The sequence below is a fragment of the Leucopleurus acutus genome (genome assembly GCF_964270905.1).
Source record: "Leucopleurus acutus genome assembly, chromosome: 11".
Classification (NCBI taxonomy): Eukaryota; Metazoa; Chordata; class Mammalia; order Artiodactyla; family Delphinidae; genus Leucopleurus; species Leucopleurus acutus.
Window position 1 is genome coordinate 23,753,498 of NC_139152.1, and position 14,616 is coordinate 23,768,113.

Consider the following 14,616-nt stretch of genomic DNA (forward strand, 5'->3'; position numbering starts at 1 on the left):
TAAGAGATGAGTATGGGTGCCAAGTAGACAAGGGGTAGACTTGTGATGGTTAATTTTAGGACCGTGGGGTGCCCAGATAGTTGATCAAACTTTATTCTGAAGGTGTTTGTGAGATTAGCCTTCGAATTACTAGACAGAGTAAAGCAGATTGCCCTCATCCAATCATTTGAAGACCTGAATAGAACAAAAAGCTGAGTAAGATGGAACTTCTTATTTTTAAATTTTTAAAGAATACATGGTCATCTTACCACTGTATGAAGAAGCGTGGCCTTGCAGTTTGCTTCATAAATTGCTTTCCTTACTTACAGTATTCCAAATCTCACATGATAAAGAAATGACTATGAGATACTGAGTTCTAGTATAAGGATAATTTATAGTAAAACTCTTAGAAATCATGGCTGAGATCCCAGAATTAATTAGTCTCGGACACAGTCAAACAGTGTACCTGTATCACGAAGTATATTGACATTTAACAACAGTCTATAAGGATTATTGACAGGTATATACTTTTGACTTAAATGATTTGGTAAAACTCAGTTACTGTTATTGCTATTGTTCTTTGACCTTTTATTTTATTTATTTATTTTTTAACATCTTTATTGAGGTATAATTGCTTTACAATGGTGTGTTAGTTTCTGCTTTATAACAAAGTGAATCAGTCATACATAAACATATGTTCCCATATGTCTTCCCTGTTGCGTCTCCCTCCCTCCCACCCTCCCTATCCCACCCCTCCAGGCTGTCACAAAGCACCGAGCCAATATCCCTGTGCCATGCGGCTGCTTCCCACTAGCTATCTACCTTACTACGTTTGTTAGTGTGTATATGCCCATGACTCTCTCTCGCCCTGTCACAGCTCACCCTTCCCCCTCCCCATAACCTCAAGTCCGTTCTCTAGGAGGTCTGCGTCTTTATTCCTGCTTTACCCCTAGGTTCTTCATGACATTTTTTTTCTTAAATTCCATATATATGTGTTAGCATACGGTATTTGTCTTTTTCTTTCTGACTTACTTCACTCTGTATGACAGACTCTAGGTCTATCCACCTCATTACAAATAGCTCAATTTCGTTTCTTTTTATGGCTGAGTAATATTCCATTGTATATATGTGCCACATCTTCTTTATCCATTCATCCGATGACGGGCACTTAGGTTGTTTCCATCTCCGGGCTATTGTAAATAGAGCTGCAATGAACATTTTGGTACATGACTCTTTTTGAATTTTGGTTTTCTCAGGGTATATGCCCAGTAGTGGGATTGCTGGGTCATATGGTAGTTCTATTTGTAGTTTTTTAAGGAACCTCCATACTGTTCTCCATAGTGGCTGAACCAATTCACATTCCCACCAGCAGTGCAAGAGTGTTCCCTTTTCTCCACACCCTCTCCAGCATTTATTGTTTGTAGATTTTTTGATGATGGCCATTCTGACTGGTGTGAGATGATATCTCATTGTAGTTTTGATTTGCATTTCTCTAATGATTAATGATGTTGAGCATTCTTTCATGTGTTTGTTGGCAGTCTGTATATCTTCTTTGGAGAAATGTCTATTTAGATCTTCTGCCCATTTTTGGATTGGGTTGTTTGTTTTCTTGTTATTGAGCTGCATGAGCTGCTTGTAAATTTTGGAGATTAATCCTTTGTCGGTTGCTTCATTTGCAAATATTTTCTCCCATTCTGAGGGTTGTCTTTTGGTCCTGTTTATGGTTTCCTTTGCTGTGCAAAAGCTTTGAAGTTTCATTAGATCCCATTTGTTTATTTTTGTTTTTATTTCCATTACTCTAGGAGGTGGGTCAGAAAGGATCTTGCTGTGATTTATGTCATAGAGTGTTCTGCCTATGTTTTCCTCTAAGAGTTTGATAGTTTCTGGCCTTACATTTAGGTCTTTAATCCATTTTGAGCTTATTTTTGTGTATGGTGTTAGGGAGTGATCTAATCTCATACTTTTACATGTACCTGTCCAGTTTTCCCAGCACCACTTATTGAAGAGGCTGTCCTTTCTCCATTGTACATTACTGCCACCTTTATCAAAGATAAGGTGTCCATATGTGCATGGGTTTATCTCTGGGCTTTCTATCCTGTTCCATTGATCTATCTTTCTGTTTTTGTGCCAGTACCATACCGTCTTGATAACTGTAGCTTTGTAGTATAGTCTGAAGTCAGGGAGCCTGATTCCTCCAGTTCCTTCTTTCGTTCTCAAGATTGCTTTGGCTATTCGGGGTCTTTTGTGTTTCCATACAAATTGTGAAATTTTTTGTTCTAGTTCTGTGAAAAATGCCAGTGGTAGTTTGATAGGGATTGCATTGAATCTATAGATTGCTTTGGGTAGTAGAGTCATTTTCACAATGTTGATTCTTCCAATCCAAGAACATGGTATATCTCTCCATCTCTTTGTATCATCTTTAATTTCTTTCATCAGTGTCTTATAATTTTCTGCATACAGGTCTTTTGTCTCCTTAGGTAGGTTTATTCCTAGATATTTTATTCTTTTTGTTGCAATGGTAAATGGGAGTGTTTTCTTGATTTCACTTTCAGATTTTTCATCATTAGTATATAGGAATGCCAGAGATTTCTGTGCATTAATTTTGTATCCTGCCACTTTACCAAATTCATTGATTAGCTCTAGTAGTTTTCTGGTAGCATCTTTAGGGTTCTCTATGTATAGGATCATGTCATCTGCAAACAGTGACAGCTTTACTTCTTCTTTTCCGATTTGGATTCCTTTTATTTCCTTTTCTTCTCTGATTGCTGTGGCTAAAACTTCCAAAACAATGTTGAATAATAGTGGTGAGAGTGGGCAACCTTGTCTTGTTCCTGATCTTAGTGGAAATGCTTTCAGTTTTTCACCATTGAGGATGATGTTTGCTGTGGGCTTGTCATATATGGCCTTTATTATGTTGAGGAAAGTTCCCTCTATGCCTACTTTCTGCAGGGTTTTTATCATAAATGGGTGTTGAATTTTGTCAAAAGCTTTCTCTGCATCTATTGAGATGATCATATGGTTTTTCTCCTTCAATTTGTTAATATGGTTTATCACATTGATAGTTTTGCGTATATTGAAGAATCCTTGCATTCCTGGAATAAACCCCACTTGATCATGGTGTATGATCCTTTTAATGTGCTGTTGGATTCTGTTTGCTAGTATTTTGTTGAGGATTTTTGCATCTATGTTCATCAGTGATATTGGCCTGTAGTTTTCTTTCTTTGTGACATCCTTGTCTGGTTTTGGTATCAAGGTGATGGTGGCCTCGTAGAAGGAGTTTGGGAGTGGTCCTCCCTCTGCTATATTTTGGAAGAGTTTGAGAAGGATAGGTGTTAGCTCTTCTCTAAATGTTTGATAGAATTCGCCTGTAAAGCCATCTGGTCCTGGGCTTTTCTTTGTTGGAAGGTTTTTAATCACAGTTTCAATTTCAGTGCTTGTGATTGGTCTGTTCATATTTTCTATTTCTTCCTGATTCAGTCTTGGCAGGTTGTGCCTTTCTAAGAATTTGTCCATTTCTTCCAGATTGTCCATTTTATTGGCATAGAGTTGCTTGTAGTAATCTCTCATGATCTCTTTTATCTCTGCAGTGTCAGTTGTTACCTCTCCTTTTTCATTTCTAATTCTATTGATTTGAGTCTTCTCCCTTTTTTTCTTGATGAGTCTGGCTAGTGGTTTATCTATTTTGTTTATCTTCTCAAAGAACCAGCTTTTAGTTTTATTGATCTTTGCTATTGTTTCCTTCATTTCTTTTTCATTTATTTCTGATCTGATTTTTATGATTTCTTTCCTTCTGCTAGCTTTGGGGTTTTTTTGTTCTTCTTTCTCTAATTGCTTGAGGTGCAAGGTTAGGTTGTTTATTCGAGATGTTTCCTGCTTCTTAAGGTGGGCTTGTATTGCTATAAACTTCCCCCTTAGAACTGCTTTTGCTGCATCCCACAGGTTTTGGGTCGTTGTGTCTCCATTGTCATTTGTTTCTAGGTATTTTTTGATTTCCTCTTTGATTTCTTCAGTGATCACTTCATTATTAAGTAGTGTATTGTTTAGCCTCCATGTGTTTGTATTTTTTACAGATCTTTTCCTGTAATTGATATCTAGTCTCATGGCGTTGTGGTCAGAAAAGATACTTGATACAATTTCAATTTTCTTAAATTTACCAAGGCTTGATTTGTGACCTAAGATATGATCTATCCTGGAGAATGTTCCATGAGCACTTGAGAAAAATGTGTATTCTGTTGTTTTTGGATGGAGTGTCCTATAAATATCAATTAAGTCCATCTTGTTTAATGTATCATTTAAAGCTTGTGTTTCCTTATTTATTTTCATTTTGGATGATCTGTCCATGGGTGAAAGTGGGGTGTTTAAGTCCCCTACTATGAATGTGTTACTGTCGATTTCCCCTTTTATGGCTGTTAGTATTTGCCTTATGTATTGAGGTGCTCCTATGTTGGGTGCATAAATATTTACAATTGTTATATCTTCTTCTTGGATCGATCCCTTGATCATTATGTAGTGTCCTTCTTTGTCTCTTTTAATAGTCCTTATTTTAAAGTCTATTTTGTCTGATATGAGAATTGCTACTCCAGCTTTCTTTTGGCTTCCATTTGCATGGAATATCTTTTTCCATCCCCTTACTTTCAGTCTGTATGTGTCTCTAGGTCTGAAGTGGGTCTCTTGTAGACAGCATATATAAGGGTCTTGTTTTTGTATCCATTCAGCTAATCTGTGTCTTTTGGTGGGAGCATTTAGTCCATTTACATTTAAGGTAATTATCGATATGTATGTTCCTATTCCCATTTTCTAAATTGTTTTGGGTTCGTTATTATAGGTCTTTTCCTTCTCTTGTGTTTCTTGCCTAGAAAAGATCCTTTAGCATTTGTTGTAAAGCTGGTTTGGTGGTGCTGAACTCTCTCAGCTTTTGCTTGTCTGTAAAGGTTTTAATTTCTCCGTCAAATCTGAATGAGATCCTTGCTGGGTAGAGTAGTCTTGGCTGCATGTTTTTCTCCTTCATCACTTTCAGTATGTCCTGCCACTCCCTTCTGGCTTGTAGGGTTTCTGCTGAGAGATCAGCTGTTAACCTTATGGGGATTCCCTTATGTGTTATTTGTTGTTTTTCCCTTGCTGCTTTTAATATGCTTTCTTTGTATTTAATTTTTGACAGTTTGATTAATATGTGTCTTGGCGTATTTCTCCTTGTATTTATCTTGTATGGGACTCTCTGTGCTTCCTGGACTTGATTAACTATTTCCTTTCCCATGTTAGGGAAGTTTTCAATTATAATCTCTTCAAATATTTTCTCAGTCCCTTTCTTTTTCTCTTCTTCTTCTGGAACCCCTATAATTCGAATGTTGGTGCGTTTAATGTTGTCCCAGAGGTCTCTGAGACTGTCCTCAGTTCTTTTCATTCTTTTTTCTTTATTCTGCTCTGCAGTAGTTATTTCCACTATTTTATCTTCCAGGTCACTTATCCGTTCTTCTGCCTCAGTTATTCTGCTATTGATCCCATCTAGAGTACTTTTAATTTCACTTATTGTGTTGTTCATCGTTGCTTGTTTCATCTTTAGTTCTTCTAGGTCCTTGTTAACTGATTCTTGCATTTTGTCCAATCTATTGTCCATTCTATCTCCAAGATTTCGGATCAACCTTACTATCATTATTCTGAATTCTCTTTCAGGTAGACTGCCTATTTCCTCTTCATTTGTTAGGTCTGGTGCATTTTTATCTTGCTCCTTTATCTGCTGTGTGTTTTTCTGTCTTCTCATTTTGCTTATCTTACTGTGTTTGGGGTCTCCTTTTTGCAGGCTGCAGGTTCGTAGTTCCTCCTGTTTTTGATGTCTGTCTCCAGTGGCTAAGGTTGGTTCAGTGGGTTGTGTAGGCTTCCTGGTGGAGGGGACTAGTGCCTGTGTTGTGGTGGATGAGGCTGGATCTTGTCTCTCTAGTGGGCAGGTTCACGTCTGGTGGTGTGTTTGGGGGTGTCTGTGGCCTTATTATGATTTTAGGCAGCCTCTCTGCTAATGGGTGAGGTTGTGTTCCTGTTTTGCTAGTTGTTTGGCATAGGTTTTCCAGCACTGTGGCTTGCTGGTCGTTGAGTGAAGCTGAGTGCTAGTGTTAAGATGGAGGTCTCTGGGAGATCTTCGCCGTTTGATATTATGTGGAGCTGGGAGGTCTCTTGTTGATCAGTGTCCTGAAGTTGGCTCTCCTACCTCAGAGGCAGAGCCCTGCCTCCTGGCTGGAGCACCAAAAGCTTTTCATCCACACGGCTCAGGATAAAAGGGAGAAAAAGTAGAGGGAATTAGTAGAAGTATGAGGAAAGAAAGAAGGAAAGGAGGGTAGGAAGGAAGGAAGAAAGAAAGAAGCAAAGAAGGAAAGAAGGCAAGAAGGAAAGAAAGGAGGGAGGGAGGGAGGAAGGAAGGAAGGAGGGAAAGAAGGAAAAAAGACAGAAAGAAAGAAGATACAGTAAAAATAAAATAAAGTATAATAAAGTTATTGAATTAAAAAATTCTTATTTAGAAAAAAAAAAAAGGGACGGAAAGAACCTTAGGACAAATGTTGGCAGCAAAGCTATACAGACAAAATCTTACACAGAAGCATACACATACACCCTCACTAAAAGAGGTAAATGGGGAAAAATCCTAAATCTTGCTGTCAGAGACCACCTCCTCAATTTGGGATGATTCGTTGTCTAAAGGAGGGAAGGAAGGACGGAAAGAAAGAAAGAAAGAACGAAGGTAAAGTATAATATTGTTATTAAAATTAATTATTAAGAAAAAAAAATTAAAAAAAACCATGGACGGATAGAACCCTAGGACAAATGGTGGAAGCAAGACTATACAGACAAGATCTCACACAGAAGCATACACATACACATTCACAAAAAGAGGAAAGGGGAAAAAATCATAGATCTTGCTCCTAAAGTCCACTTCCTTAATTTGGGATGATTGGTTGTCTATTCAGGTATTCCACAGATGCAGGGTACATCAAGTTGATTGTGGAGCTTTAATCCGCTGCTTCTGAGGCTGCTGGGAGAGATTTCCCTTTCTCTTCTTTGTTCTCACAGCTCCCAGGGCTAAGCTTTGGATTTGGCCCTGCCACTGCGTGTAGGTCGCTGGAGGGCGTCTGTTTTTTGCTCAGACAGGATGGGGTTAAAAGAGCCGCTGATTGGGGGCTCTGGCGCACTCAGGCCGGCGGGGACGGAGGGGCACAGAGTGCGGGGCGGGCCTGCGGTGGCAAAGGCCGGCGTGACTTTTCACCAGCCTGAGGCGCGCTGTGCGCTGTCCCGGGGAAGTTGTCCCTGGATCCCGGGAACCTGGCAGTGGCGGGCTGCACAGGCTCCGCGGAAGAGGGGTGTGGAGAGTGACCTGTGCTCGCACACAGGCCCCTTGGTGGCGGCAGCAGCAGCCTTAACGTCTCCCGCCCGCCTCTGGGGTCCGCGCTTTTAGCCGCGGCTTGTGCCCGTCTCTGGATTCCGCGCTTTCAGCCGCGGCTCGCGCCCGTCTCTGGGGTCCGCGCTTTCAGCCGCGGCTCGCGCCCGTCTCTGGATTCCGCGCTTTCAGCTGCGGCTCGCGCCCGTCTCTGGAGTTCCTTTAAGCAGCGTTCTTAAACCCCTCTCCTCACGCCCGAGGAAACAAAGAGGGAAGGAAAAGTCTCCTGCCTCTTCGGCAGGTGCAGGCTTTTCCCCGGACTCCCTCCCGGCTAGCAGTGGTGCACTAACCCCTTCAGGCTATGTTCAAGCCGCCAACCCCAGTCCTCTCCCTGCGCTCCGGCCTCAGCTCGCAGCCCCGCCCGCCCCGGCGGGTGAGCAGACAAGCCTCTCGGGCTGGTGAGTGCCGGTCGGCACCGATCCTCTGTGCGGGAATCTCCCCGCTTTGCCCTCCGCACCCGTTGCTGTGCAGTCCTCCGCGGCTTCGAAGCTCCCCCCTCCGCCTCCCGCAGTCTCCGCCCGCGAAGGGGCTTCCTAGTGTGTGGAAACTTTTCCTCCTTCACAGCTCCCTCCCACTGGTGCAGGTGCCGTCCCTATTCTTTTGTCTCTGTTTTTTCTTTTGCCCTACCCAGGTACGTGGGGGGTTTCTTGCCTTTTGGGAGGTCTGAGGTCTTCTGCCAGCCTTCAGTAGGTGTTCTGTAGGAGTTGTTCCACGTGTATATGTATTTCTGGTGTATCTGTGGGGAGGAAGGTGATCTCCGCGTCTTACTCTTCCGCCATCTTCCGCCTTCCCCCTGACCTTTTATTTTTACCACAGTCTCAGATTATGGAAAATAGTCATCATGCTAAGAAGTTAAATCACATATGCTGGAGAGAGATTTAACGAATATAGTAAAATGGAATAATATGCCTGATAAGGTACTATTTACTTTAAAAAAGAGGGAAAAAAAATCTGTGAACAGCAGTACGCAGTACTTAGTTTGTATTCATTTTTTAAAAAGTAAAGTAAACTGAAGGCGCAATCATAAAGTCTACAGGATTTCCCCTTTTGTAAAAAGTTCTTAGGGAAAAAGAATGATTGTTTGGATACTTTCAGCATTTAAAGCTGGTTAATTACCACACATTCTTTCCATTGTGATTGTGTAGCAGTGTTGAGGTCCAGAATCATGCAAAAAAACTTCTTTTTTTAAATCGACTCTCAGTAGACTTGTTTCTCTGTGTCTCTGATGTTGGATTACATAGCAAGTGTTTGTTGGTTCTCAGGCTTGGAAAATGTGTAGTGGTTTTCTAAGCAAATCTTCATTCCTCTGCAATTCAGTTACTTTAACGTGGTGCCAATAATTAAAAGAAAATATATATTCTGCCTCAAAAATATCACAGAACTAGATATTCTAATCAAGACAGGTGTACATCTTTTTGGGAGCTTATGTGTAATGAGTTGTGGAAGTTGTCAATTTTCAAGGAAGCAGGAAACCATAACAGTTGAATAAAACACCACTAATTGGTTGTATATGTGGAGAAGTTGGGGCATACGTTTCTGTGTGTGGGAACTGTAGCATTCTTTCATGTAGTTAGTTATCTGTTCTTATCCATTCTTAAAAGAACATAATGGGGGCTTCCCTGGTGGCGCAGGGGTTGAGAGTCCGCCTGCCGATGCAGGGGACACGGGTTCGTGCCCCGGTCTGGGAAGATCCCCCATGCCACGGAGCCTGCGCGTCCGGAGCCTGTGCTCTGCAACGGGAGAGGCCACAACAGTGAGAGGCCAGCGTACCTCAAAAAAAAAAAAAAAAAAAAGAACATAATGGGCAATTGTTCATAGCAATGTTGTTATAATTATAATATAATAAACAGAAAATGCTGTTCATCTATGAAATTGAAACTGAAATTTGTTGATGACTTTCAGTGTATATGTGTGTGTTGAGAGAGAAAGTCATTGTGAGGCATATAAATAGAATGTTGCTTTTACTTTATGATATTCTTTGTTTTGACCTTTCAGAATATCATGAAGCTATCAGGGAATATCATAAACATCAGGGAATCAGTCGTAATGATGGTGAAGGAACCAATGCTTAGGAGAATTACACCTTTGTTCACATCACTACCATTGCTTTCATGTTACCCATAGTGTGTAAACCTTTTTCTCATAAGAAAATTATGGCCCAGAGTAAGCCCTTAACGTATTATCAGGTAACATATTATCAGGGAATATGCAAAAATGAACTAGATGGTTGTATTGTGGTACTGACAGCAGAGATGCTAGCACAGAATAGGACACATAATTGAATATATATGTGTATTAACACACATATGTCCATATGTATATGTTTCACATTAAATTGCTTGGGAATATTGAAATCCTTCAATTCATTGTATTCTTTAAATATTATAGTAGTAGTTTACACATAATCAAGTTTGTGCATATTTGAGTTGTGTGTAGCTCTTGGACAATTTTTAGGAAAATTTTGGAAATAGCAATTTTGAACTGACCGCTTAATCTTATATTAATAGTTGTAGGCATGCTTTGGATTTTTTCTCGTTTTATTTGAGAAGTTGAAGTCAGTAAAGTCAATCAAAAATAATAAGTGTTTATTAATGAACTATTGTTCTGTGTAAGAAAAAAATTGCAAACTTCAGAATGGCTGTAAGAGGCAGAAGATGAGACTGGAAATGTAAATTTGAGCCAGATCATTAAGGGACTCTAGGATCTCTAGGGATAGATTACCAACAACAGAATGGGGAAAAGTGTAAGCAAGGGCATGATGAAGTCAACCCTGGGCAGGCTGGGATAATGCTCTTACTTGTTGATTGCTTGGAAAGAAAATCAAAACAGTATGTAATCATTCTGTTATTTAACAATCTGAAGAAATAAGGCTTTTCTGGGGACACAGGGTGGTGGTATGACTGAAAGTTTAAAAGTAAGACAAACCGACAGGAAGCTGATTATAATTTGGGTATGCCTGGTAACTTCTCCAGTCTCAGGCAGCCTAGCTTACTGCAGAGAGCTTTAAAAAGCATGATGTAGATAGCATCCCATATTTCACTTAACATCTAAGGCTGTCTTCCTGTTTTCCTAATACATCTATCCCCTCCCACTCCAGTCCTCTTGATTTTCCAGTTTGGTGACTCCATGATCTGTTCTCACTTCCTCCATCCTGTTTGATCTTTTGGATACCCTATTTCAAGCTTACCTACATTAAACACCCTGAGGCATTTTACATGCTGCATGTCTTTTTCCTCTGATTCTCAATCCCTCCCCCCTTTTATTTTGCTAGCAACTGTAGTTCTGCCTAAGAGATAATCTTTCCTCTTGCCTCAATTTCAAGAAATGCTTATTAGCTGGACTATTTGCCTGATGTGCTTTCTACTTCCACCCCTGCTAGAGGAAGGGACTTAGCACTAGTGATAAGCAGTGAGGCTGTGATAAAAGTTTCAAACAGAATATTCTTTTCCACTATTTATTCTGTATTCTGTGGTGGTTTAAAAAAGCAGTTTTCTTGAGATATAACATTTATACAATTAAAACAACCAATAATAAATACAATAATATTAAAATACTAAAAAATAAATTAAAATCACCCATAATTTGATGACTTTTGACAAATATTTACCTATGAGAAACTTATACCACATTCATGATATAGAGCATTTCCATCAGTCTGAAATATTCCCGAGTCTCTTTATAGTTGATCCCGTGTTACCACTCTTGGTCCCTGGCAATTACTGATTTGCTTTTGGTTACTGAAGCTTTGCATTTTTAGGAATTTAATATAAAAGGAACATTATAGATTTGTGTGTGTGTGTGTGTGTGTGTGTGTGTATGGTAGGCTTCTTTCACTTGATATAATGAAGATTAATCCATGTTGTTGCATATATAAGTAAGTTGTTAATTTTTATTGCTGAGTAGTATTCCACTGTATGGATGTACCACAATTCTTTTATCCATTTACTAGTTGATAGGCATTTTAGTTGTATCTGTTTTTTATTTTTACTATTATGAATAAGCCTGCTGTAAACATTCACTGACTGGCTTTTATGTGGACATATGTATTCATTTCTCTTGGGTAAATAGCTAGGAGTGGGAATCCTGGGTTATGTAGCAAGTTGAATGTTTAACTTTATATACTACCACTTTAGTAGATGTGACCAGTACCTACATTTTGGTTTTAATTTGCATTTTTCTAAAGGCTAATGATGTTAAGCATCTTTTCATGTGCCAGTTTTATACATTCTTTTATGAAATGTTTATTCATTCTTTTGTCATTTAAAAAATAGAGTTCATTTTTTTTTTTTTTTGTGGTATGCGGGCCTCTCACTGTTGTTGCCTCTCCTGTTGCGGAGCACAGGCTCCGGACATGCAGGCCCAGCGGCCATGGCTCACGGGCCTAGCCACTCCGCGGCATGTGGGATCTTCCCGGACCAGGGCATGAACTCGTGTCCCCTGCATTGGCAGGCGGACTCTCAACCACTGCTCCACCAGGGAAGCCCTTCATCTTATTTTTTAGTTATAAGGGTTCTGTTTATATTCTGGATATAAGACCTTTACCAGATACGTTTTTTAAATATTTTGTCCCAATCTGTGGCTTGCCTTTTTTATTCTTAACAATACATATATTATAAAAATTTTAAAATTGTCGTAAAATATATATAACATAAAATTTATCATTCTAATCTAACTGTACAGTTCAGTGGCATTAAGTACATTGATATTGTTGTGCAACTATCACCACTCTCCATCTACAGAACTTTTTCATCATCCTAAACTGAAACTCTGTATCCATAAAACAATAAATCAGCATTATCCCCCACCCCCAGTCCTTGGTAACCACTATTCTGCTTTCTCTCCCTAAGAATTTGACTATTTCAGTACCTTATATAAGTGGAATTTGCTCTTTTGTTTTTGGCTTATTTCAGTTAGCATAGTGTCTTTGGGTTCATCTATGTTGTGGCATGTATTAGAATTTCATTTCTTTTTAAGGCTGAATTATATTTCATTGTATGTACATACCACATGTTTATCTGTTCATCTACAGATGGACATTTGGGTTATCTTCACTTTTTGGCTATTGTGAATAATGCTGCTATGAATATGAGTGTATGATTATTTGCTTTCAGATAATCATGAGTGTATGAGTATATGAGTCTCTACTTTCAGTTCTTTTGGGTATATACCCAGAAATGGAATGCTGGATCATATTGTAATTCTATGTTTAATCTTTTGAGGAACCACCATTCTGTTTTCCTAGACTCACTGTATTTTAAAGTCTGTTTCCTTTCCGCCTTGGTTCAGTGAATATGCTTAGTCATTTTAGACAATGAACCACTGGGAAAGAGCTACTAGTACAGGAAGAATAGTAGCCAAAAAATCTGCAGGCTTGCATGCTTTCTCCCTTATTTCCATAAAAGCCATCACTTTCGTTAATGCATTGATCTGAAAGTTAGTGTTTCTCTGAAAGTGGTCCAGCAACCACTGGCATCAAAAATAACTTGTTTTACATTCAGATTCCTGAATGTCACCCTGATTCAGAATCTCTGGAAGTGAGAGCAAGCAAACATGCTTTTTGAACAGAGCTGTTTAATTTTGATGATTTTTATTTGTTTCTTTTATGGTTTGTACTTTTTTGTTTTATTTAAGATCTTTGCCTAACCTGTGGTCTGAAAGATTCTCTCATTTTCCTCTAGAAGTTATGTAGTTTTAGGTTTTAGTTTTAGGCTTATTATCTGTGTCAAGTTCGTGGTTTTTTTGCATGATACAGTGTAAATGTCAAGGTTCATTATTTTGCACGTTAATATCCACCTAGTCAAAAGACTGTTCTTTCCCCATTGTATTATCTTCGGAGTTTTGTGGCATATATGTGTGCCTGTTTCTGGACTCTCTGCTTATCACACTATCTTAATTTACTTTAGCTTTCTAGTAAGAATCATAATCATGTAGTGTGAGTCTTTCACATTTGTTCTTCATTTTCAACTGTATTGGCTGTTTAGGTTCTTTTCATTTTCATGCATATCTTAGGAATAGCTTGACAATTTTTAAAGTAAAGCCCGATGGGATTTTGATTAGGAAAATATTAAATTTATATCTTAATTTGAAGAGAAGTAGCAGTAATATTGAATTGTCTGACTCATATATATGTCTTGTACACATTTTGTTAAATTTATCCTTAAGTATTTCAAACTTTTGATGATACTCTAATTGGTATTGTTTATTTTAATTTTCAATTATTAGTTTCTAGAATATAAAATGCAATTGATTTTTTTATCTTGACTTTGTGTTATTCAAGTAATATTTTAGTAGATTCCTTAGGATTTTCTATATAGATAATCATGTTTACTGTGAATGAAGGTAGTTTTACATCTTTTCCAGTCTATATATTTTTAATTTCAGTTTCTTGTCTTGTTACACTAGCTAGGACCTATGGTGAGATCACACATCTTTGAACTCTTCAGGATCTTAAGGTTAAGGCCTTGAGTCTTTGACCTTTAAATATGTTAGCTGTGAGTTTCTTTTTGTTTTTGTAGATAGCCTTCATCAAGTTGAAGACATCTTCTTCTTTGTATACTGAATGGGTTTTGAGTTTTGTCACATTTTTTTTTCTACATTTTTTGAGATGATATATGGTTTTTCTTTAGGGTGAATTAAGTTTATTTATTTTGGGGTATTCAAGCAAACTTGCATTCCTGAGATAAACCTTATTTTTCATGATATTTTATCTTCATATATTGGTAGATTTGAGTTGTTAACACTTTTTTAAGTTTTTTTTTTTTTCATCTATATTGATATGGGATGTTATTTCATATTTTACTCTCTGGTCTTTGGTTTTGGTATCAAAGTAATACCAAATACCAGTTTATTTCTCTATTTTCTTAAAGAGGTCATAAAAAATTTCTATTTCTTTTTTGAATCTCATAGAATTCTCCAGTAAAGCCTTCTGCGCCTAAAGGTTTCATTGTAGAAGGTTTTTCATTGTAGAAGGTTTTTAACTATGAAATCAACTTCTTTAATAGATCTGGGTCTATTCAGTTTGTTTATTTTTCTGGAGTGACTTTTGGAAGTTTTCTATATTTCCAGAAATTTGTACATTTTATGTAAATATTTGAAATTATTGGCAAAAAATTTTGTATAATGTTCCCTTATTATTTTAATACCTGTATGTTTCTAGAAATGTCCTAATATTGAAAAATTCTTCCATTCCTGATATTGGTAATTTGTGTCATTTCTTTGTT

General features: G+C 38.2%; 1 protein-coding gene across 4 annotated transcripts in view; it reads left to right on the top strand.

Moving 5' to 3' along the window:
* CCDC91 (coiled-coil domain containing 91) overlaps positions 1-14,616 on the top strand; it is a 401,591-nt gene that overhangs the window by 14,502 nt on the left and 372,473 nt on the right. The window lies entirely within an intron of this gene.